Source organism: Schistocerca piceifrons, chromosome 5, assembly GCF_021461385.2.
Source record: "Schistocerca piceifrons isolate TAMUIC-IGC-003096 chromosome 5, iqSchPice1.1, whole genome shotgun sequence".
In the NCBI taxonomy this organism is placed as follows: Eukaryota; Metazoa; Arthropoda; class Insecta; order Orthoptera; family Acrididae; genus Schistocerca; species Schistocerca piceifrons.
The window spans coordinates 107,586,168-107,613,043 of record NC_060142.1 but is presented as its reverse complement, the minus strand read 5'-3'; the positions used below and the strand labels follow the sequence as shown (position 1 = coordinate 107,613,043).

The following is a 26,876-nucleotide window of genomic DNA, read 5'->3' as shown; positions in this document are numbered from 1 at the left end:
CATATTTTTACTTTGTCTCGTTCCTTGTTCGGATTACATCGTGCTGTAATACCAGATTTAAAATGCTCTCACATTCTTTTTCAGGTTTCCCAGGCGTCACGCTGAGACGCACTGTTTCAGAATGAATTTCAACAGTTGACTATTTCTATTAGATACCAGCAGAAATCTGTTGTTGAGGAAACTTCCTTTTAATGTGTCGTTGTATTTCTCATCGCTCTCGTGCTTCATATATTTTGAATGTACCTAGTTAGTTGAATTTTCTTTCTTCCATTGTATCTTTATCTTTTTTTATTTTTAGCAAACTGTTCTGCATGACTTGTATATTTTCTTTATTTGTTCTTAAGCTAAGTTCAGTACACATGTAGACTGCTATCTCCGTTCTTCTAATGTCCACTTTCTTTGGAAAAGAAGTATGTCACCTGCGAATCGTAGACATGCATATTTTTCTTTGCAATTTCATTCCTATTCTGAAATTTTTTTTTTGCTGGTTCTTTTTGCTTCGCTGACAACCAAGTCATACCACACAGACTGGCTATTTACTGTTGTGCTGCGTTATGTCTTCTTCATACGTGCTTGTCTGTAGTGGTGTTCATTTTTATCATTCTCATTTGGGTTGGGTTGTTTTGGGGAAGGAGACCAGACAGCGAGGTCATCGGTCTCATCGGATTAGGGAAGGACGGGGAAGGAAGTCGGCCGTGCCCTTTGAAAGGAACCATCCCGGCATATGCCTGGAGCGATTTTGGGAAATCACGGAAAACCTAAATCAGGATGGCCGGACGCGGGATTGAACCGTCGTCCTCCCGAATGCGAGTCCAGTGTTTAACCACTGCGCCACCTCGCTCGGTACTTCTCATTTGGTTTCTGTAGATATTATATAGATTATCCTTAGATCTCTTTACTTCGCTCCCTTTTCCTTGTAGAATTGCAAACATCTTATAGCCACCTATATTGTTGGATCCTTTCTCTTGAATTTGAAGCACCCATTTCAAACTGTAGTACATCTTACATGGAATTAAGTTTTAACTATGGAGTTATGGGATTTGTTCAAACGATACTGACTTCCAATGTCTAATCGCCGAAGACTGCTTTGTTGAGTGGGAAGCCACTGTGAAGATTGGAAAAAAAGACACATAATAAGGCGTAATGGGAGGCATAAGTGTTGAGAGGGTTTCGTCGAGCCTCGCTACTTTCGGCGAACATTTACCACGCGAGAACAGACAGCAATGCGTATCCTTATGTAACACCGAATTACAGGTTTCTTATCTCGCTGAAGACGTTTTGCTCCTCCTCATCATCGTCTCCGCGCTGCTTGCTTTGTCGGTTTAGAGTGTGGAAGTTATAGGCGTCTACAACGAAGCACGGATCTTCTAGACACAACACGCTAAATATAAGCGAGCTACATAAGCGCGTGTTTGACAACGCGCGTCGCGGGCGACCACGCGATAACGCCGGGCGCTATCTGCACCACATATTCATTCACTTGGTCAATGAAGCTGTAACGTAGTATCGTGTCGCCACAAGTCTCAGGAGGTCATTATCGCTGTGCAGTACATTAACAATAGAAACCATCACTTATACCCGAGGACGAGTGCGAACTGTGGAAGTAACACCCCCCCCCCCCCCCTTGCCGTCCACCCCTCTCCACACCACTGTCTCTCTCTGCGCGCGCAGTCTTCCCGTAACAGGGCACAGGGCAGTTGGCTAGCGAATACGGCGGTTAAAGAAAGATAGATACGCACAATCACGAATAAGAACTAGCGTGGTAATGAATTGTGACGTTAAAAACAACCAGTTGCATTGTCAGTTGTGGTATAGTTAATATCATTGAAAGGCATACAAAGGAAATAGAGAGTTTGTCTGTTGCTTCGTATTACACTACTGGCCATTAAAATTGCTACACCAAGAAGAAATGCAGATGATAAACGGGTGTTCATTGTACAAATATATTATACTAGAACTGGCATGTGATTACATTTTCATGCAATTTGGCTGCATAGATCCTGAGAAATCAGTACCAGAACAACCACCTCTTGCCGTAATAACGGCCTTGATGCGCCTGGGCATTGAGTCAAACAGAACTTGGATGGCGTGTACAGGTACAGCTGCCCATGCAGCTTCAACACGATACCACAGTTAATCAAGAGTAGTGACTGACGTATTGTGACGAGCCAGTTGCTCGGCCACCATTGACCAGACGTTTTCAGTTGGTGAGAGATCTGGAGAATGTGCTGGCTGGGGCAGCAGTCGAACATTTTATGTATCCAGAAAGGCCCGTGCAGGACCTGCAACATGCGGTCGTGCATTATCCTGCTGAAATGTCGGGTTTTGCAGGGATCGAATGAAGGGTAGAGCCACGGGTCGTAAGACATCTGAAATGTAACGTCCACTGTTCAAAGTGCCGTCAGTGCGAACAAGAGGTGACTGAGAAGTGTAACCGTTGACACCCCATACCATCACGCCGGATGATACCCCAGTATGGCGACGACGAATACACGCTTCCAATGTGCGTTCACCGCGATGTCGCCAAACACGGATGCGACCATCATGGTGCTGTAAGCAGAACCTGGATTCATCCGAAAAAATGACGTTTTGCCATTCGTGCACCCTGCACCCAGGTTCGTCGTTGAGTACACCATTGCAGACGCTCCTGTCTGTGATGCAGCGTCAAGGGTAACCGGAGACATGGTCTCCGAGCTGATAGCCCATGCTGCTGCAAACGTCGTCGAACTGTTCGTGCAGATGGTTGTTGTCTTGCAAACGTCTCCATCTGTTGACTCAGGGATCGAGACGTGGATGCAAGATCCGGTACAGCCAAGCTGATAAGATGCCTGTCATCTCGACTGCTAGTGATACGAGGCCGGTGGGATCCAGCAGGGCGTTCCGTATTACCCTCCTGAACCCATCGATTCCATATTCTGCTAACACTCATTGGGTCTCGACCAACGCGAGCAGCAATGTCGCGATACGATACACCGCAATCGCGATAGGCTACAATCCGACCTTTATCAAAGTCGGAAACGTGATGGTACCCATTTCTCCTCCTTACACGAGGCATCACAACAACGTTTCACCAGGCAACTGCTGTTTGTGTATAACAAATCGGTTGGAAACTTTCCTTATGTCAGCACGTTGTAGGTGTCGCCACCGGCGCCACCTTATGTGAATGCTCTGAAAAGCTAATCATTTTGCGTATCACAGCATCTTCTTCCTGTCGGTTAAATTTCGCGTGTGCAGCACGTCATTTCCGTGGTGTAGCAATTTTAATGGCCAGGATTGTAGAAATTTTCCGTATCTCCCGGCTCCATGTTTTAGGAAAATTATCTGTTGGTTGGTTGATTCGGGGAAGGGGACCAAAAAGCGAGGTCATCGGTCCCTCGGATTAGGGAAGGATTGTGAAAGAAGCCGGCCGTGCCATTTCACGTGAACCACCCCGGCGTTTACCGAAGCGATTTAGGAAAATCACGGAAAACCTTAATCAGGATGGCCGGACGCGGGTTTGAACCGTCGTCCTCCTAATCCGAGTTCAGTGTGATAACAACTGTGCCACCTCGCTCAGTAAAAATTATGAGTATGTGAAGAAATTCGCTTATTTTTCGTTTCTATTATCAGCCTTCTGCAAAACGCGAAATGTTTTTCTGCGTTTTGGTTACCCAGATATGCATGTCATTCATGTCGTAAATTTAATACGAGTATTCTTTGACAGGGTATTACGTATCAACATTGTGTTAGATGAAAAGTAACGATTGAATACTCGTTATTTCTTCTCTGACCGATGAAAAGCGTTTTTGAGGAAATTTTTTTCTATGTTAACGGTTGTGGTGTGTTGTAGTACATTCTATTGTGACTGTAACCTGCCATCTCTTAATATTCTAACTGATTTAGTTCCAACTGCCGAAATATGGTGTGGCCAATACTAGACGGCACTGCCAATATCAATAAGAAAGGAATTTGTCGCAGTTGAGGCTCCTGAGTGATAATTTTTAGAGTTCTGCTGCAGTTCGTCGCGTGAAGTGAAATCCGTATGCGTGTTTGTTTTGATCACAAGTCTGTATAAGAAGAAATTCCACAGAGAAGTTGAAGCGCGATGAACAGATGTAATGGAATTTTGTAAATCGAAGGTTGTCCTTTATGAATATAAATACGTGCTCTCAAAAGTATCTCCGAAATGACTGATAACAGCGTGCATTAATTTCTTTTAAATTTCGCCCCATACTATTGGTTATTATGACAACATCGTAAGTACTGTTTGTCATATGTGGCTCCTGAAATACTTAGTTTAGTGTCCCAGAAGTTTAGTCATAATATGGATAATACCAATGTAGTTAGTAACACAATAAGGTAGTATAATTAGTGCGTAACTCATGTTGAATCAGTTATGATCGAAAGAAAATCTGTAAGTCCACGTCTTTTATTGAGAATATAGTTGTTTGTAAGGGACTACCATCCTTTACTTAAAGTAAAGGCCCAAATGATAGGCCTATGTGGGGCGGTAGTTCTCCTTACAGGCGGACAGATTCAAAGGTGAAGCGCTATCGTGAGTGGAAAAAATATGTAATAGTGTTACATTGTAGCAATAGTGAAAAACCACTAGGGACAACGTTGCAAAATGACATGATGTAGGACAGAGAAGCGAGTAAACTGTAAGGGCCCCGAATAGATGGCAGACGTAGTTTTGATAATTCTGGATAAAGTGTAAATGGACGAATATAGGAATATTGTATGTTTTACTTTTGAGTGCTGCTTGAAACTGTGCAGGGTAGACTGTAAAACGACGTGAAAGCAGGTCGCTGTAAAACCAGTTCTACGCTCTGGTAAAATAAGTTGTTATTGGTGACAAACTGCTGTAATCGTGGTAACATGCTGTCGCTCCTGGGAGGCAGGTTCCTGTTGATCTTTGGTTATGTTAAAATCCTAGACAGAACTCACATACAGTTTAGTCCGTTGTTCATAACGGAATACAGTCGGCAGATGCGAAGGTAATTTCATGAGTAAAGTACACCTAGGGAGTATTATAAGGACGTCACTGTTTACAATTTATAAGACTAGCTATTAATGATCTAGTGGACTGTGTTGGCAGTCCGCAAGGCTATTTGCAGGGTATGCCGTGGTCCGTAGGAAGGCTGCAGGCTGCACCGACGGAAAACTGTTGCGAAATGCAGGGAGGCCTGCCGAGGATCCGAGGATTGATGGAGGGACAGACGGTTGACTCTGATCGTAAACTGTTCATAAGTAAACGAAGGAATCCACTACAGTTCCGCTACATTATTGGCTACGAAATTACAGAAAAAAAATAACTAACGTATAATGCCTTGGTGTCCATCTGGAGCGGTCGAAAGTGGAATGACCACATAGTAGGAAAAGCAGATGCCTGTTTGAGATTCATCGGTAGAATCGTAAGGAACTGTAATACGTACACGAAAGAAGTAGCTATTCTTGAGTATTGTTCATCATTCTGGGAGCCTGACGGACTTGGATTAATAGAATAGATGTAGAGCACGGGTCCGCATCTGACCCACGGTTGTTTTCAACCCGGCCCTCGGAAGAAATTTACAAAGCTGGTCGTATTATTTGTCGGCTTGGGTTGCTTATTTCGTTGTCGTATTTTCTACTTCTACTCTTTCTCACATTAACATTAGTAAATAATTTTTGTCCATTGTAGACGTATTAGAACACAGTAGTTATTTAAATTGAAGTGAATTTGTAATTAATTACCTGCAACTAGTTGCTTTTACAGGAGTGTATTTTGTCGTGGTGACATGTGAAGATGCCTGGCAGCCCGTCTTCAGAAGTTTACATTTATTTACGTGTCGTGAACACTGCTGCAGAATTTTGCAACGGAAGTTCTGAAGACAGCTGTTGTGAAACGTCGTAAGTAAAGAAACAATGATCATGACGCTTAAAAAATGTAAACATCTGAAGATGGGGTCAACGTAAAATGTATCGCGTATTTTGAGTCGTAATTTGTTGCCATGGCATGGCAGAAAAGTTGTGCCATTCATATCGGTGCGTTACCTCATAAACATTAAAGCACGGACGCTACAGTTTGAACATAGTGCGCTAGGAGTGCTGCTGTCGTGTCACGTGATAAGTCGGCCCGCTAGCGTAAATACTGTACGGGAATCAGGCCCACGGCTCACAAAAGGTTGCCCATACCTGTTACAGAGCAGCACGTTTCGTTACAGCATCCTTTAGTCGGCGCGATGACTTTATGGAGATGCTTAACAAACTACACTGGCAGACGACGCAAGAGCATTGTCCGTCACTAAGAGGTTTGCTCTTGAACTTTAGAGAGTGTTAAGTCCCGTGAAGAGTCGGGGAACATATTACTTCCTCTCTCATACGTCTCGTGCAACGACCACAGAGACAAAATGAGAAAGATTAAGGCTCATAGGGAGGTTTATCGACTGTCGTTCCTCCCACGTACTATCCGCGAATGGAAGAGGAAAAGGGGGAGGGGAAGATTGTGTTACCAGAAGTATCGTCCGCCACATACCATGAGGTGGTTTGCACAGTACACACTGTAACGTAGCAAGTAACTACGAAATAACATTCGATGCAGTAAGACACGCAGCCGTGTAGCACGGTGGCTTCGGGATGGCTACATTTTCTCTTCGGTCTGACTTAACAGCGCAGCTGACGCTATCGGCTGTGTGATAGGTCTCAAGTAACATTCAGTCGGTAAGCAAATTTATACCCCCCTACGAATCTAAATAAACCATAGTTATTATCATCTGATTTTGTTCATACTTGGTACACAATCTTTTGGTTTTAAGGAAAGGATCCTGTTAAAATTTCAGATTTTTATCTATTATAGTTACGGAGATTGAGAAAATTACCTATGTGCTAAAACAGACACTTATATTTTAAAACTCAGTTAGGAACAAAAAAAGATTGTCTTTTATTAGCGTCTGAAGTCATAACAAAGTTCTTAGTGTATAAAATCACTTAATTAGAATTTTCTTTTCAAAACTTTACTCACTCTCCGTTATGTAATATAAAAAAATCATTCAGATTTATTATTTGCTTATTATTTTGTTGTGTGAATACATGGGAATGAATGAGAGAGTGTATGGGGGACATACGTTAAAACTTAATGTCATTTTATGTAAAATCTTATAAAATTGAACCGTGGGAAAATTGTGTTGCAACCACGATGCTGATGACTTATGTCGATGTGTGCTTGCTTTTGTAAGAGAGCAGCCAGAATAAAAGTCTGAGGAGAAATAATTTTCAGTATTAATTTAAAGAATATTTTGCATTTCGTTCTATTTTATTAAACAATATATTAAAAATTTAAATTGTAATGACGTAAATGACTATCTGATTAGTGGTTGGCTAAGGCAAGTTTTGCTGCAAGAATGCCGGCCGAAGTGGCCGTGCGGTTAAAGGCGCTGCAGTCTGGAACCGCAAGACCGCTACGGTCGCAGGTTCGAATCCTGCCTCGGGCATGGATGTTTGTGATGTCCTTAGGTTAGTTCGGTTTAACTAGATCTAAGTTCTAGGGGACTAATGACCTCAGCAGTTGAGTCCCATAGTGCTCAGAGCCATTTGAACCATTTTGCTGCAAGAATGATCTGGAAGGATCATTCTGATTAGTCATTGAGATCAATAGCCAAAGAATTAGGCGGTTCCCGCGTGCAGATAGTTAGATAGGCAGAGAGGAGAGGGGCATCGAGAGTGTGTCTCGCTAACCTGTTTCCGAGTAACACCATGCTAGACGTCTCCGTGAAAATAGTGTGTAAAATAAAGAACTAGGGAGTTCATTGTGTTTAGAACGTGTCGTGACTAAAACGGTGTAAGTTACGAACATTTTGATGAAAGTGTGATGTTTCTGAACTAATTAGTTTGGTCGTAGAGACAGTTCCGCGTGGCATATTCCGTGTTCTTGACGGAATATTTTGGCGAACACTTCTGACATAGAAGACCACTGAAACGACCGAATGTTCGGCTCGCTAATAGTGATGGGTCAGTGACGGTCAGATCACAAAACTAATCGGGTCGGATTTGCAGGAATTCTGGCTGCTTCTACGTGTGAAATATGTTGGATAAACAGTGAACTTGAAATGATAGAGCATTTGCATTAGTAAATACGGACTTGATAGCCATTTCATGTCCTTCCTTATGAATAAAAAGACGTTAAAAGAATTTTCAATTGCTTACTGCAATTAACCTGCATTCTCCTACCACCCGAAATTTGTGAAAATGAGCTTACAGGAACTGATTTGCAACTTGAGTTACGCGGCCTCTGTGTGGTAGGTATTAGGTAGTGTTTTCATCAACGCTTCTTTACAGTGTCTAGAAAGTATCAACTACTGCAGAGTGAAGGGACGTCGGAAGGAAGAAATATAGAGGAATGTGAACTGTTCGATGAAAATGACTGAGAGAGAGTAAGGAGACGAAAGAACGACGACGGACCGACCCCACCCCGCCGCAACATGTATATGTACTTTTGGAGCGCGATCTTTGCATTTAACATCAATATATCGAGAGCGCATTTTTGTAACCAGTGAAATAACTCGCCTGATAAAAACGGAAGGTGTTTTTTGTCTCAGGCTTAACAGGTGGGAAGGACTTGGCATAGTAATGGTAGAAAGAATACTCTAGGAAGTATTCCTGAGTATAAAGAACGTTTATTGATTAAGTAATCTTAAGTTATTTTCGTCAGAAAATCATAGCTACATCCAGAAAGGATGCAAACATCCAATTTCGGCGAAATTCCTTGTTCGTGATTTTAATCTCTGCTTAGATAACTGTTACTGTTCTTTTTTAAACGTTGTGTGAAAAAAATTGGCACCACGATTCATCTTTCCAAATGCACACTTACGTGTTAATAAAGCGCAACGACAAAATAGAAATTTAGTCATATTTCCATTGTACGTATGAGAGCTTGACTCCCGAGGTCGGATTTTAGGTGATTTGAGAATATCGTAAGTTAAAGCGAAGTGGGAGAAATTACTTGTGCGCTTTTCAGTCTCTGACTTGGAATGCAGCCGGTAAAACGCACACGTTGATTGTGTATCGTTTGGGGTAGTTGACCTATTGATGAAGTGTTTAAAAAACTGTTTTCACTTTTGTAAGCTCATCTTTAGACGTTTACGTTACGTCTCGAGGAGTACAGTACGTCCGTCGTGAAGTCTCGAGTTAAAATTACAGTATTCGATAAAGTTAACCCGATGACCATTGATACGTCGCGCGGCGGCATGATAGTCTGCAGTGTGTATTGCTCTGGGCAAGGCAGCGGCTGATGATGAAGGAAGCCGCTGGTATTGCGTCATTAATTAAGCCAACCCAAGCGGTGTGTGTGTGTGTGTGTGTGTGTGTGTGTGTGTGTGTGTGAGGGCGGCCCTGCAAAAGCGCGACAAAATGGCGCTTGTGTTTGTACAAGACATCATCGTTTCCTTCGCGTGTTACGTTCAAGGCCAGTGCGGTAGTTCCATTAGCAGCCGGATCAACAGCGCGCCACTAGTACGAGCAGTCTAGCGGGCAAGTGATACCACTGTACTTTACGTCACCTATTGGGTACCCCGCCAGTGACCTCATGGTTGCCACGCTGATCAAATGGCGAAAGGCGGGTCTCTGTAGTCCTTAGCCAGCTAATCGTGGTCAATGATCTTCCAAATCTCTTAACCTGACAAGAAAAGGGCAATAGCTGAAGAGGTGAAGTTTTATTTGTCAACATTGTGACATCATAAACAATTACAGTCGAACGTCTTTTCCGTCATTTTAGTACACTCGGTGAAATAATATCTCTTCTGTTTATGCAGAAGATGAATCGTGCAGTTTCAGGCTCATGATGAGAGGAGATCTACATCCAGTCGTTCTTCAGAGACGAAATATAATCGCTGAAAACCAAATTCGACGAATACGGTGGACGTCCAAGCACTTCCAACGGCCATGCGCTTCGGCAGTACCGGTGCAAGACGGGTGTGTAATGACACGAAACTGTGATGGGACGAGATGTTCTTTGTCTGCAGGGAGCGAACTTTTAGTCAGAATGGGTTCGTTCAGTTTGCTAAGTACTAAAGCGAAGTGTATCGCTCGCCCATGGTAGCTGTTTGGAGATGGTCTGTGAGAGAAACCAAAAGGATACCACAAAACGATCGCCATGACTTTTCTTGCGGGTGGGACACTTTTTACTTTTTTCGACGTTCATTCTCGGACGAATTATATGAGCATTTCCCTGTGTCAATTGAGACGAGCCAGTTTTTGAACTTGGGCCAGATTGTACCGTAATTCATCGGGAACAGGTCGTTTTCATGGCTGAATGTTCATCCAGAATCGTGTGTACTGCACACTTCGATGTACTAAAGATTCCTTTACATCGTGGTAAGTCGTGTGCTTATCCTCTAGAACCATTTGCGCTGAGCATCGACGTCGTTAGTCCACTTTTACGAAATTCGTCGCCGACGAAAGTACTACCGTGGCACAATTGTACAGACCACTCTCTTTGAAGGTGATTGATTATCAAAACTTGAACGAAGCGGTTCGAGGCACTGTTATTACTAACATCGCAAAAAAATTAAAAACTGCAATGAAGACTTTCACGTGAAATTTCAATTTTTTCATAGCATTCTTTCTTTAAAAGATAACTGTAAACAAATTCATCTGTCAACTTCTTAGCTGCAATTGTTCTAAGAGTATTGTTGTTGTGGCTTTCAGTCCGAAGACTGGTTTGATGCACCTCCCCACTAATCTATCTTTTTCAGGCTTTTTCACATCGGCATAACTACTGTAACCTACGTCAGTGTCAACCTGTCTGCTGCAGTCAATTCCACGACTTTTACGCCATTCCTCCCACCCCCCTCCACTCTCTCTCTCTCTCTCTCTCTCTCTCTCTCTCTCTCTCTCTGAGACAAGTTCGTCAGGAGTGCCCCATGGAGGTGTCATAGGATCCTTTTATTCTCTATATACATAGATGACCTGATGGGCAGGGTGAGCAGCAATTTACGGCTGGCTGCTGATGACGCTGTGGTGTACGGGAATGTGTCATCGTTGCGTGACTGTAGGAGACTATAAGATAACTTAAACAAAATTCCTAGTTGGCTCGTACAGTTCTAACCACATGCGGGACGAATTTCGCTATGAATGTGCTCTTCGGGTAGTCCTTCGTATTGTCGTCGGGTACACTCTTATTGTACACTTGCCATTTTGGTCAGACTGCGGATCATTAACCACTGGCCGCGGAATTCTGTGTATCTGCTGCCTTCCACGCGACAAGTGCTGTCACCTTGTAGATACGTATAGGCGAGAAATATAAAACGATACACGGTATTCTGGCATTTGCGACTTGTTCCCTGACTCAACACCTTAGATGTAGGTTACCATATTGACAATGTCTCAGGACGTGCCCTATCCACCGATTTCTTCTTTTGCTCATATAATAATGTCATCAGTGAAATGATAATTAAATGGACACCCTAGCTGCAAACAGGCGTTGGTGTACTTCATTGGGGACATGTTGAAAATGTGTGCCCCGACCGGGACTCGAACCCGGGATCTCCTGCTTACATGGCAGACGCTCTATCCATCTGAGCCACCGCGGGCACAGAGGATAGTGCGTCTGCAGGGACTTATCCCTTGCACGCTCCCCGTGAGATCCACATTCCCAACATGTCCACACCACTACATTCGTAGTGCGCCTAATAGATGTTTGCCCATCATACTCATTAGTCGTGGCAGATTAATCTACCAAGTCCCGTGCGAGTTCGGGCATAGCGTGTGCGTTCGCACAAGAAGGTCAATGGCCGGGAAGCCATATTTTAACTATATATATGACGGTAGTATCTGTTCCCGAAAGAACAGTTACTGTAGATGACCATGCAGCTTTGCTAGAAATGAAATGATAATTAAATGGACACCCTAGCTGCAAACAGGCGTTGGTGTACTTCTGTGCCCGCGGTGGCTCAGATGAATAGAGCGTCTGCCATGTAAGCAGGAGATCCCGGGTTCGAGTCCCGGTCGGGGCACACATTTTCAACATGTCCCCAATGAAGTACACCAACGCCTGTTTGCAGCTAGGGTGTCCATTTAATTATCATTTCATTTCTAGCAAAGCTGCATGGTCATCTACAGTAACTGTTCTTTCGGGAACAGATACTACCGTCATATATATAATGTCATCAGCGTCATTTTCTGCTCCAATTCGATTCATAGCTCGACGTTACTTATGTGATTTACCTATCTAATCTTCAGCATTCTCCTATATCACATTTCAAAAGCTTCTGTTCTATTCTTGTCTGAACTCTATTGTGCACGTTTCACATCCATACAAGGCTACACTTCATGCAGCTATCTTCAGAAAAATAGTACCTAGCAGTTAAAGAAAAATTCGATGTTAGCAAATTTCTCTTCTTCAGAAACTGTTTTGTTGGTAGTCTGTATTTTATATCCCCTCTATTTCGTCCATCGTCCGTTTGTTACTTTAAGCGTCTCGTTTAGTGATTGTTTCACTTTTTTGATTGTGGAATTGACCACTTAGGATAACGCTACAACACCAATTTGCCCTGTTGTCCGTAGTTTCCTCTGTTTCCAGTATTGCTTCATACGGCCGCTTTACTGTTATTTTTTCCTTCTGTCCGTGTTCTTCCGGTCATTCGGAAACGTGTCGATCTAACGCGAGGGCTTTCGGTGTGTTGGATCTGTCTCCGAGTTTGTTTAATCCACGTCTTTGTGATCTTATTATTCCAGAAGTAATCAAATATTTGTTCGGATGGCCTATTTTTGTCCATTTTGTACAGGTGCCCGAGAAATATCGGCCTCATTTTCTCGTAGTATTCGACTCTCCACATTCTGGTAGATTTCTTTGTTTCTCGGAAGTTTCCAGCCGGCCTTAGTCTGGATTGCACTCATGACTACTCGTAGGATTGTCCTTTCCAGGAACTTGTGGTTCATCGAGAGTCACTGGAGTCCCGGCAGTCTTGTTTTGAGCGTAGTGTTATAGTGTCTTAGTTTGGCATTCCAGGAGATGCACCATATGTTGTAAAAGTTTTTATTCCGGTCGTATGCTCTCTCCATTTTTGAGATCCGATCACCTGTCGCAGCATTTATAGCCCTTTTTGTTGTATGGTCTCACTGAGGTACTTGAATTACTTTAGCCTCGTAATCTGGCCTATCTCCGTTTTAAGGAATTTCGGTACATATGTATCATTATTCATGGATTTGGTCTTCTCTATCTACGTCCTCACAGCTTGGTTCTGCTTGCGATCCTTTATGGGAAGTCGATCTGGATGGTCGTTTCTTTTGCGCTTTCTGAGAGTATCACAAAGTCATCCGAAAAGGTCCCGCATGCGGTCTCGCGCGAAGCGAGCAGCCAGCGCGCGTAATAGAAGGAAGCGCCAGTGGCATATCAGACGTCTTCGCGGGTGATGCCTCGCCTGCCTTGAAAAGTGACAGCAGACGAGTTTCTTTTTCGCCTGAATGCTTAGCCTGTTATCATCCACTTTACAGACATTCGTAAAATATGTATCTGCAGCTGCGACAGTGACTTGTGTGCTGTATATTTTGGTGACTACGTAGAGCTCTTATCTGTGTCCATGGAACCGTGACTGCGTGTCTTCTTTCCTTATGCACTTGCAACGGGTTGTGGTGTCACACCTCGGCTGACCACTGCTTCTGCTCACAAATTGAACCCAATTAAAGTGATGACGTAGTGCGTGGCCTTGGAAGCATGTGGCTCGATCCTACTTGCAGGTGTGAATCCAGCAGTCACTTCGAACATTATAGGGATGTAGGTGAACGGGGGGGGGGGGGGGGGCTGTACCACAATCATAACAGTGCTGAGAGCTCAAAGTCGACTCCACACTTGCCAAATATCCTGCATTCAGAATTGCATAGCAAACAGAAAACGGATATTAAAAAGTGAAATCAGGGGGAAAGAGTGCACTAGTGTTCAGTATCGAGTTCACGTTGTAAAGCGTTAATTAAAATAAGCGCTACAGAAATTTAATCAGTGAAGTCCAAATAAAGCCGAGACGGACGAGAGAAAAATGCTAGCAACGAGGAGCAACAGTGGAGTGTGAGGGTACATTACCTAGCCTGTAGGCCGAAGAATGTTGCCTGGTAAGCCCCTTAAAAGCTCTAATTTCTCGAATTTATTCGTCGTGGTCATTTCGCGGGACATATGTGGGAGGAAGTAATGTGTTACTCTTCTCTCCGTGGAACGTACCGCACTCTTTCGGAATTTCAGTAGCAAAACTCTCCGTGATGCAGAACGCCTCTCTGGTATCGTATGCCACTGGAGTGTATTGTGCATCTCTATAACGTTCTCGCTCCGACCAAACGATCCAGTGAGGAAATGCGCCTCTCTTCGTTGAATTTTCTGTGTGTCTTCTATCAGTCCTGCCCAGTAAATCTAGCATCTGATTTTCGTACATTTTCTTTTGTGCGGTTATTCCACTTACGGTCGCTTCGGGTAGACACTCGTGGATATTATACGGTAGTTATTGTTGCCAGCATTTTGTCATGAATATTGTGCTTGTATGGCAGTGGGCCGGCCGGTGGTGGCCGAGCAGTTCTAGGCGCTACAGTCTGGAACCGCGCGAGCGCCACGGTCGCAGGTTCGAATCCTGCCTCTGGCATGGATATGTGTGATGTCCTGAGGTTAGTGAGGTTTAACTAGTAAGTTCTAGGGGACTGATGACCTCAGAAGTTGTCCCATAGTGCTCAGAGCCATTTGAACCATTTTTTGTATGGCAGTGGATTTCTTTTCCTGCGTATGCCGAAAATGTCTCGTCTCGGAGATATCGCACAGTGATGGATTTGTTCTACAATACGGCAGCGCTCAACTAGCAGGGTTCTTCGCATGAACGAACATCTCCGATAGTAAACAATCCAGCGCGTGGAGTTTCTCTTGTCTGAGTTATTTTCAGGAGGCAAGATAATGCCTATAGTCCTCATCCCTTGGTCATTTTCGCGTCGAAACAGGAGAAGTATTTATTTACTTTGAAAGTCACGGACACGATCGTTAGCTGTATCACGCTTCGCTTTACATGCTGAGTAAGCTGCTCGGGGTACTACCAGTCTGCGTTGACGAAGCTTGTGCTGTACTAAAATGACGCGTACCACTTTTGACGCAATGTATTTTGACTGTATGTGTTGACATAGGGGACTCGCCCAGATAGCCGCGAGCGTTCGCACTCCGCTTCCAGGATTCGGGAAGACGCGCTGGCCCGTGATCGAATCCGCCAGGCGGATGAACGACGAGGGTCGCTGTCCTGATCAGCATATATGTGGTTTTTAGGCGGTTTTCCACATCCGAATGGGTGAATATTTTGCTGGCACCCATGACCCGCGTCAATTACATGATCTGTAAACATTTAGAACACGCTCACACACTTTCATAAGGGATGACACTAGACACAGACAGATGGGATGCACGCATTCCGTCCTGGTATGGGGGGAGGGGAGGGAGGGGGGGGGGAAAGATGGCGACAGGAAGAAATCAGTCTACCCTCTACCACAGACATTGCCAAATCTAGACTAGCAAGCCAATCCTCTGGAGACATGAGATAAGACCAGGAGGAGGGCATCGCTCTGGTTGGAAGCCTGTCCATCATTCAATCCGACAACTGCAAATATGTAACTCGGATTTTAAAATTTTGTGAAATGTCATGCCTCCTATCTAAAACGTTGGGGAGAAGAAGTCAATGAGATCTGAGTGGACGACTGGGACCCTGTTTTCTGTTTAAGTATTCAGCCATCACTGTAACAGCTAGAGTGCCATTAAGTCCAAACGACTGGAGGATTTTAGTACGTTACACACGAATCACTCATTACTGAAGGAGTCTTCTGACTTGTGTTCCTTTGGAATCGTCGCAGCAATTTCATTTGTGAGAACAGACATCGTTCAAACAACGACGTTTTCATGTTTATATCCGTGACTATGCTGTTTTCGGAAATTTAAAACAATTACACATTTCGAAAAAAAGTTATTTGCATGGAGATGCGACCTCGCATTTTATTTACGTTGTGTTTTTGGTCTACAAGCGGCTTAATTTCGTGCCACGCATAACTTTTTGAGTTGGTGTTATTTTGTAGCTTTTCTGATTTATAGGAATCTTTTAATTAAGTTCTGCAGGAAAGCATTACATCTATATCTAGCTCATTACTCTGCAATTCACAATTAAGTTCCTGGCAGAGGGTTCAACGAACCACTTCCAAGCCATTTCCCTACCGTTCCACTATTGAACGGCGCGCGGGAAAAATGAGCTTGTTTTCCGCGCCGCACTCCACAGGAAGTGCATGGAGTTGTGGGAGGACGAATGGCTGGCGGTGTCGGCCAATAAACTGCGGTCGGTAAAGTCAACCACTCGGCCGTGGCGTTCCTCCTGCCGGTTGCTCAGGCGGGAAGAGGTGGCCCTCACACGTCTGCGGATTGGGCACTGTCCTGTGACGCATAGCTATTTATTACGGCGGGAGGATCCTCCCTTTTGTGACGCTTGTGGTGTGCACATCTCTGTCCGGCACATTTTAACAGACTGCATTTTATACCGTGATGCAAGGGCAGAAGCACAAGTTGATGGGGCTCTGCCTTGTGTTTTAGCTGACGATGAGACGTGTGTGTCTAGGGTTTTTAAGTTCTGTGATGTATCTGGACTCTGGCCTAAGCTTTTAGGCTGGAGGTTTTAGTGTGTTGCAGAGTGGCTGACTCCTCCCCTTTTTTCCTTGCGGTCAGCCAGCCACTTCCATGTGCTACATTGTTTTAGCTCCCTCTACCATTTTCTTCCTGTGTTGTCCATGTTTTACTGCTGACGCCCTGCTTCATCCCACGCTTCGGCGTGGGTGAGCACATTTTTTCAATGATTGTTCCCCGTGTTTTATGTTCCATTTTATGTCAATGTTCTGAGGGTTTTTTTTTTTTTTTCTCTCCTTGACACCCGTCTCACTGTGATACTGCACGGGCGCTGAAGACCTTGCTGTCGTGCGCCCCCAAAACCCCTCTACTACTACTACTACTACTAAAGCTCTGAATTCTCTTACTTTATTATGATGATCAGCAATTGGTTTTGTTCATCTGATGACTTTACAAAACGATAAATGACAGCACCATCTGCAAACAATCGGCGACGGCTGCTCAGACTGTCTCCTATGTCGTTTATATAGATCAGGAACAGCAGGTGGAACGCCAAAAATTACTTCTGTTTTACTCGATAACTTTCCGTTAAATACTAGGAACTGTGACCTTCCTGACAGGAAAAATGTTGTGTATCGTTACTAGCGAGTGTAAATCGTGGCGCTGGCGTTCATTATGCCTCTTCGGTGGAAAAATACGTTACTATGTTTGAAGCAGGGCAAAATTCAGTCTTAACCATCATTGTATGTAGTACTGTAAAACTCTTGATCGAGAAATGCGTTGAGTGGAAGATGTATAGGAAGAAGTCAACCAGGCGAATAGTACATCAGCCGATGGGCTGCCAAGTAGCACATTGACTCCAGATGTGTAGCTAAATATCCTGAAACCTCTTCCCCTCCCACCCTACTAATATCAACCTACCCGTTTCATCACATGATCTGCATTAAGTATGCTGCCACAGCTGTATCTAGTGACAGTTTTCCTCTTTATGGAGCTTGTCTCGGAGCTTCGTCACTTTGCATTACTTCTGCAGCTGCTCGTTTGGCTTGCAGTCATTGCCTGCTGATACGCTTGCGATAGTAGCGTCTATATTGCAGTTTGATTGAACTATATTCTCGTCTCTTCTAATTACATCCCCGTTAAGAATACGTCTAATTCTCTGAAACGAAACCTCATAGTTTTCAAAATATTTTGATTAATTGTTTTACTTACATGGAACAAAATGACACCCTTTACATTAACCTTCGTGAAAGAAAAAAAGTGAGTAGAAAGAAAAACTACCTATTCGTCCACCCTGAGAGCGCACGCACGCACACACACACACACACACACACACACACACACACACACACACACACACAGAGAGAGAGAGAGAGAAGGGGGTGGGGGGCTCGAGCGTAGATATCTGCGTAGATACCTTCCTGTGTTGTACATTTGTACTGCCTGATGGAAAGCGGACATCAGAGGCAACTAGTTTGGACCAGTTTCTAAGTGTCTGACAAATAAGAGCTGCGTAAGAAGATAGAGACTTAATGATGGTCAACAAGGAGTACAGGGAGACTGATAAGGTGTCACTTTGATACAAAGCGTTCGTTCTGTCTTTCACCGGGGACAGCGCGCGACGGACTGCTCCTTTGTTCTGTAGAGAAGCAGTACCTTTATTTCGCCCACTCGGTCCGTTTTCTGCTTGCACCGTCTAGTTAAGGCAATTGCTTAGAACAGGCTGCTGTCCTGCAGTTTCTAGCTTTGCGAAGCAGTCTTTCACTCAGTTGAAGTTCGCTGTACCGTGGCGGACGGCAGAACTCTTTGACAGATACTCAAGGACCGCCTCTGCCGCTGAGCCGTTCCTGGGAAGGAGCAAACTGATAGCGAGCAGTTCTGCGGAAGTGCGCGCCACAGGCCGGCGCACTCTGCTAGAAGGACTTTCGTCACGTCTGTGAACTCAGGGGCAGCAGAGATTTGGTAGAGCGGGGTCCGTTCCAGCAATTCAAAGCTTGCAAGTATTATTGTGAGTCCCACCCTTATCTAGCGCTGTTGTCACGAATTCGCCCGCAACAGATGCCACTCATGGCACTACTATAAAAAAAAGTACTAGTTGTAGATGAAACAGAAGTTGACAGATGACGAAAACACAGTGCGGTGCTGAGTTGAAAGAGAAGTGCGAGAGTTCTTCAGTAAATAACGCTTCACAATATTTTTCTCAGAACATATTTATTCGTAAGAGTTAGAATTAGGTGACAATATCAATCGACATTACATGTACTATTTTTCTACCACGTTCTATGGCCTTACGTCAGAGTTGTGGAAGAGCAAAAATGGTTCAAATGGCTCTGAGCACTATGAGACTTAACATCTGAGGTCATCAGTCCCCAACAACTTATAACTACTTAAACCTAACTAATCTAAGGACGTCACACGCATCCATGCCCGTGGCAGGATTCGAACCTGCGACCGTAGCAGTCGCTCGGTTTCGGACTGAAGCGCCTAGAACCGCACGGCCACCGCGGCCGGCGTGGAAGAGCATTTGTCCTTTTCGGTAAATGCTGTTCTCCTCTGCTCGTACCCATGCTTTCACTGTATGAATTACGCTCTGATAGATGGCTCCCATTATACAGTGGAATATGAATGGATTCCGGGCACATGTGGAGGAACTGAACCTCCTAGCACGGCAACGCTCCCTGTGCTTGTGTTTACAGGAAACGCATTTAAAACCATCTGATGCTCCTGTACTAAGGGGCTATACGTCATATCGCAAAGATGACCTGACTGGAGAAAGGGCCAAAGGCGGAGTCGCTGTGTTAGTCAATAATGACCACCACTCCTCTTCTCTCCCCCTGGATACTGACCTGCAAGCAGTTGCAGTTGAAATTCATTCACCTCGGAGGCTTACCGTTTGCTCCCTTTATTTACCCCCTCTGGATGCAATGACCTTAGGCGCTCTCACAGATCTTATCAACCAACTCCCCCGCCCATTTCTCCTCCTGGGAGACTTCAATGCCCATCATGTCCTGTGGGGCTCCACTTCTCTTTGCGCTCGAGGTCGAATTTTGGAGAGCCTCCTAACATCTCAAGTGTTGTGCATCCTCAACACAGGTACTCCGACTCATTTCTCTACTGCTACAGGCCATTCTCAGCCATTGACCTTTCTTTCTGCTCTCCAACCCTCACCGACTCTGTTCACTGGGAGGTCAGTGACGACCTTCATTCCAGCGATCACTTCCCTGTCCGCATTCATCTCCTGGATGGTGTACTGCTGGAGCAGCGGCCACCATCGTGGATGATTGGCAGGGCTAACTGGCCACTGTTCACTCGGTTGGCTGTCTTTGACCGCCACAATAACGTACAGGAATGGGTGGATCACATCACGCTTGTGGTCCATCATTCTGCTGACCTGTCCATACCACAGTCTTCTGGCACTCTTAAGCGGCGCCTTGTGCCTTGGTGGACAGAAGAGTACCGTTTCAGCCATCCGGGACAGGCGTGCGGCTCTTCGCCGATTTAAATGCCGCCCAACACCGGTCAATCTTACCGCCTTTCGAATTGCGAGAGCCAGGGCACGCCGTGTCATTAAAGAGAGCAAGAAAAGGTCATGGCAGGAGTTCCTGGACTCCATCAAGCGTTCCACTGGTTCCACAAGAGTATGGGAAGCCATCCGGAGGATTTCCGGTAAACATAGCCCTTTACCAATAGCTGCTGTCCTGAACCAGGGATGCCTCCAAACGACACCCAGAGCCATTGCTCAGACGCTGGCAGAGCATTTTGCACAAAGTACTGCCACTGCAAATCAGGATCCAGCGTTTCGTCGCTACCGTGCGACTGTCGAAAGAGCGACCTTGGACTTTCGGTCGAACAGTTCTGAGGCCTACAATTCCCCTTTCTCCATGTGGGAACTTAAATCGGCACTTACTGAGACTTCTGACACTGCACCAGGTTACGACCGCATCCGGTACTCCATGCTTCGACATCTGCCAGCGGCGTCAAAGGAAATCCTCCTCGAATGTTTTAATCTCATATGGCAGACAGGAGTGTTCCTCACCTCGTGGAGGGAGGCAATCCTCATCCCTCTCCTCAAACCAGGAAAGGACCGCAGATGTCCCGGTAGTTATCGTAGTATCGCCTTGACAAGCTGTGTCGGAAAGACCCTGGAACGGATGGTTAACCGGCGTCTGGTCTGGCTGTTGGAGACCAGGCAGCTCCTTAGCCGCTTTCAGTGTGGATTCCGAAAATTTCGGTCCACGGTCGACAACCTGACCCTCCTAGAGGCGGCTATTCAGCAGGCTTTTCTCCGTCAGCATCACTGTATCGGTATCTTCTTTGATATCAGTAAGGCATATGATACTACTTGGAGACACAGTATTCTTGCACAAATGCATCAGTGGGGCTTTCGTGGCCGCCTCCCGATTTTCATTCGATCTTTCCTGTCTCAGCGGTTTTTTCGGACCCGCGTTGGTAACACACTGTCTGATCGCTTTGAGCAAGAGAACGGTGTCCCCCAGGGCAGTGTTTTAAGCGTTACCTTCTTTGCCATAGCCATCAACAGTATAACGTCTACAGTGAGGAGTCCAGTACAGTGCTCCTTATTTGTGGACGACTTTGCTGTTTTCAGTTCCTCCACCAGTGTTGCAACCGTGAGCCGTCAGTTGCAGCTAACAGTGCGGCGGTTAGAGGAGTGGGCTGCAAAGACGGTTTTTCGGTTTTCTGCCGATAAGTGTGTTTGTGTTCATTGTAATCGTTCTCGTCATCTTTTTACTTTGCCTGCCTTGCATATGGGGGATACTGTCCTACATTTTAGAGACACAATGCGGTTTCTGGGCCTAATTTTTGACTCCAGGTTGTCATGGCTGCCACACCTACGCGACTTGAAAGCCAGAACGCTGAAGGCACTGAACATCCTCAAGTGCATCAGCCACAGGTCTTGGGGCGCGGACAGGGCGCGTCTCCTTAAGTTTTATGGAGCTTTTGTGCGTTCACGGCTGGACTATGGGTGCACAGTATATGGGTCAGCGAGGCCATCTTATTTGCGGATCCTTGACGCTGTTCACCATGCTGGGATCCGACCGGCCACGGGTGCTTATCGGACCAGTCCCGTACCCAGCCTCTGTGCTAAGGCTGGCGAACCGCCACTTACCATCCGGCGGCAGCTCCTGCTGGTGCGCCAGGCTTGTAAGTTTCTTGCAGCTCCCAGCTCGCCTGCTCAACGTCTTGTTGCCCATCCACCTCAGGACCGCCTTTTTTCCCGCCGTCCCCGGGCTACGTTGCCGTTTGGGATCCGTGTGCAACGTGTACTAGAGTCCCTCGGTGTGGAGTCTGTACAACCCCAAATCCAAGGTTTTAACCGCCTGCCACCCTGGTTACTGAAGAGGCCCGGAGTGGTTTTAGATTTATTGCAGTACAAGAGAGATTGCACTCCTGCCACCGTTTTTAATGCAGCATTTTCTGCCATTTTATCTGAGCACCACGACTATGTAACTGTTTTTACGGATGGGTCGAACGAAACAAGGGGATTCTGTTGGTTGCTCAGTTGTTTTTCCATATCGCGTCCTCAAGGTCCGACTGCCTCAGACTTTTACTGTCTTTGATGCAGAATTGTTTGCGATCTTGCGGGCACTGGAGCACATGAGACATTCTTCCTCTCCTAAATTTCTTGTCTGTTCCGATTCACTCAGTGCCCTTCACTCATTGCAACGTTTGTATCCGGCAGACAAAATTGTCCAGACCATCCAGGATGCCCTCCTCCGGCTACAGCGACTGGGGAAGGTTGTAGCTTTCTGCTGGGTTCCGGGGCATGTTGGCATTGCTGGGAATGAAAGGGCAGATCTCGCAGCCAAGGAGGCGTGTCTCGCCCCACAAGTATCTCAGTGTGCTATCCCCTTGCACGCACTCACCTCGCTGTTGAGCTCACGGGTCATGCGCCGGTGGGAGGATGAGTGGCTGGAAGTGACTGACAATAAGCTCCGTATAGTCAAGCCCACAACGCGTGTGTGGTGTACTTCCTTTCAGCCCCATCGACGGGACGAGGTTCTCCTCACTCGGCTTCGAATAGGCCACAGCCCTATGACGCACGGCTTCCTGCTCCGGCGAGAGGACCCTCTAATTTGTGGTGCTTGCGGCGTCCAGGTCACTGTGCGCCACGTTTTATTGGATTGCTTTTTATTTTCTGATCAGCGGGCCGCGGCTGACTTGCCAGCGGACCTGCCATCTCTTTTAGGCAACACTCGGACGAATGTGGTTAAAGTTTTAAAGTTCTGTGCCCTGCCAAATGTTTTTACAAAGATTTTAGGGAGAGGATTTTAATTTGCTCACTGTGTGACAAGCTCGCCCATATTTTATGTAAGTGGCCAGCCAATAACAATTTTGTGTGACATTCTTGTTGCCATGTTTTCCCTTTCCTTAGGTTTTACTTTCTTATGTGGCATTTTCCTTCTTTTCCTGCTTTCTTTGAGTGTGTGCTTTAGTTTTCTTAGGTCTGTCCACATTCGTTCCTTTTAATGTGTGTCAGGGCGCTGATGACCTCGATGTTGAGCGCCCATAAGCCCCAACACACCACCACCACCACATCTTCAAAGTGTGTCCCAAGTAGCAAATCCTTAAGTGGCCCAAACGGTTGCAAGTCCTAGGTCGCGAGGTTTTTAGTTCTTTTAGTCTTCATGTAGGCTTCTGAATTAATGGTTTATCCTTGTGGCAATACATTCGCGAGAATGACACCACCCTAAAAGATTGTCACCATGAATTTGCCATCGAAGGAAACTGCCTTGAATTTCTTCTTTTTTGGTGATTGCGGCAGTCCAGTGACTACCCTTTTGCTTCCGGTTCAAAGTGATACACAGAGGCCTTTCCATTTGCCTGAAACTGCTCCAACATTTCCCATGAAATTTATTTTTCTTTGAATCTTTTGCTCAGTTATGAGCATTCGTAGAACCTATCAGGAGCATACCCTTAAATATCCAAGAGTTCCAATCATTGCACACACACACACACACACACACACACACACACACACACACACACACACACACACACACACACACACACACACACTTCTAATGCTCATCGATACCTGCGCAGCCAATTGCCAAGTTTCCAGAATGAGATTTTCACTCTGCAGCGGAGTGTGCGCTGATATGAAACTTCCTGGCAGATTAAAACTGTGTGCCCGACCGAGACTCGAATTCGGGACCTTTGCCTTTCGCGGGCAAGTGCTCTACCATCTGAGCTACCGAAGCACGACTCACGCCCGGTACTCACAGCTTTACTTCTGCTAGTAACTCGTCTCCTACCTTCCAAACAAAGTGAGTCGTGCTTCGGTAGCTCAGATGGTAGAGCACTTGCCCGCGAAAGGCAAAGGTCCCGAGTTCGAGTCTCGGTCGGACACACAGTTTTAATCTGCCAGGAAGTTTCAATTGCCAAGTTGTGATGCGCCTGTCTGCGTGAATAATGCCGTCCGCGGTATTCACCATGTGGGGAGCAGTGGTTTTGACAGGACGGCCCGAACGTGACCAAGCATGGAGCTCAGTTTCTGCACTTCCTGACTCTACAACTTTGTTATAGCTCAATAGAACTCCTATCAACTGCATCCTTACCATACATTGCCCACAAGCGTTCATGGATATTACTGTTCCCTTTTCCGCAGACGCCATTTTGATGGTGCACTACGGCTCTGCCATATGTCGGAATTGTTCGAAACTTCGCGCATGTGCGTAAGATAAATAAGATTTGAAGCATTCAGAGTAATGTTAATGGCTGTGAAATAAGAAAAAAAATGCGCTTGAGGAAATTCGTAAATTCCGAAGAATGTGAAGACATTGTACAGTGCGGAAACAGTGATTGATCGTATCAGTATGAGAACGCACTCTTATAAGCCAGCATTGTGAGGCATTAGTTGGTGGACAATAATATCCCTGAAACTGATTGACTGACATACTCAGAGATCCGATCTGAGCACATGTAGTACCCTACCCACTCGTCTAATATAGGGTGCCTAGGAAGCTGTTTCTCGGATCGCTAGACAACAATTCAAGGAAATCATATTAATTGAGTTTATCATAGTAAGTTAAGTTGACAATACTTAAATTTGCGTATTCACAAAGGCGTGTCGCAAGCAAATGGCGAAATGCAAATAATCAGTGTCCTTCAGTGCAAGCAAAACAATCCAGTTCCTAAGTCACTGCTGTATCGTAGGTATGATAGCTCATCTTCTACTGCGGCGCGGTGCGGCGCTTTACATTCTCTTCGCATGGACGCCGCTCCAGTCGTGGTCGTCCTGGTCGGCTCACTATTGCTTGAGGTCGTCTCACAACCCTCTGTGCTGTAACGTTCCGGATCGACGTGCCGGCGCTTGATGTTATGCCGGAGCAGCACATCTTCGGGATGTGTTAGAACATGGATTTCGCTCCAGACTCCAACGTCCAACATTAATACCTTTTCTGGTTTCAGCTCTTGAGGAAGAATGGGCTGCCATTCGTGTACAATCATTCAGACGACGCCTCACTGAAAATGTCCCGAGCAGTGTTCAAGCTGTCATAAACGCACAGGGGTGGACGCAGCCGATATTAATGCCCACTAGTGCGCGTCCGGCCACCTCTGATCAGGTGGTGTATGTACAGGGTTATTACAAATGACTGAAGCGATTTCACAGCTCTACAACAACTTTATTATTTGAGATATTTTCACAATGCTTTGAACACACATACAAAAACTCAAAAAGTTTTTTTAGGCATTCACAAATGTTCGACATGTGCCCCTTTAGTGATTCGGCAGACATCAAGCCGATAATCAAGTTCCTCCCACACTCGGCGCAGCATGTCCCCATCAATGAGTTCGAAGGCATCGTTGATTCGAGCTCGCAGTTCTGGCACGTTTCTTGGTAGAGGAGGTTTAAACACTGAATCTTTCACATAACCCCACAGAAAGAAATCGCATGGGGTTAAGTCGGGAGAGCGTGGAGGCCATGACATGAATTGTTGATCATGATCTCCACCACGACCGATCCATTGGTTTTCCAATCTCCTGTTTAAGAAATGCTTCTGCTTTAGCCTTTTCCGTAAGATGACTGAAAGCCCACTGCGTGACTTACGCGTCCCTCTCCACATACTGATAACTTACTTACAAAGTCGTACTTAAAACACACTTTCTTTCTGTTCACTTTCCCATTTTTTGCGTCACTGTTTAACAGTCGCTTTTTTCCTGGTGACGGTTCAGATTTTCCAGAGAGTCAAAACATCCGTATAGCTGATCGAATTTCGTCCTACTTAGTCATAAGATTTCAACGCATACCAGTGTCTCGGTGATTCTGATAACTGCCTTCTCGATCTCCTCGTGTTCGCTCTCTTTTTCTACCGAACACGCTTTGTTCACTACATACACTGTGCCCATCACTTAACTACTCAAATCCCGGTTCATAGGCATCCATACTTAACCACTGCCGGTCGGGGTGGCCGAGCGGTTCTAGGCGTTACAGTCTGGAACCGCGCGACCGCTACGGTCGCAGGTTCGAATCCTGCCTCGGGCATGGATGTGTGTGATGTCCTTAGGCTAGTTGGGTTTAAGTGCTTCTAAGTTCTTGGGGACTGATGACCTCAGAAGTTAAGTCCCATAGTGCTCAGAGCCATTTGAACTTTACCACTCGCAGATGTTCGATAATCGCACGTTAAGAGGCATCGCAGTGGAATATGTCAGTGTGTGAAGTTAAGTAAATGAGATCTAGCAGCTGCGTGATTGCGGGCAGAGAAGTACCAACGGAGGACAGAACATTTCTGACAATTTTCAAGCACGAGAACGAAGCATAAAATAAATTCCCCCAACAGCCAAAGGCTGTGGAATCACGTATTGCGAAATCTCTGAGAGACAGTCTACGACGCTCGCGTTGTCGCCGTTATAGCGTCTGAAGGCTGTGAGGACAGGTGTTCAGTGCTTTTGAGTGCACATAACGCAGCGACGACCGAAACGTTTCGTCAGCTCCTGCCTCGTATATTGGCCAGGCCTCATGACAAAACATGTTTCGGTGTTTACGGACGCAATTTTCCGAAGTAGTCGAAGTGTCAAATACAAACATCTCAGTCGCGACCTTGTGGTTAGCGTTGTCAGATCCAATTTGCAGAAAATCGAGACTTAAGGGATTGGTGATTTAAAAAATCGGTGGGACAGAGAACTAAAAGTCGGGGTATAAAAACATAAACAAAAAACCATATACATTTTCAGTCATATGATAAGTATTTCTGTATAATAGTAAATAAACAAACTTGGCGCACCAATAATTGTATGGTGATCCACAACAATATTTGCTCACTATACTATTGATAGAAGTCGG

General features: G+C 45.5%; 1 protein-coding gene and 2 non-coding genes across 6 annotated transcripts in view; 2 read left to right on the top strand and 1 right to left on the bottom strand.

The window, feature by feature from the left end:
- Positions 1-26,876, top strand: part of LOC124798436 (nuclear factor of activated T-cells 5-like) — a 393,026-nt gene that overhangs the window by 257,767 nt on the left and 108,383 nt on the right. The window lies entirely within an intron of this gene.
- Trnat-ugu lies at positions 11,470-11,544 on the bottom strand. The gene has a single exon. It is a non-coding gene; the product is annotated as a tRNA-Thr (tRNA).
- On the top strand, positions 11,892-11,966 carry Trnat-ugu. Its single transcript has one exon. It is a non-coding gene; the product is annotated as a tRNA-Thr (tRNA).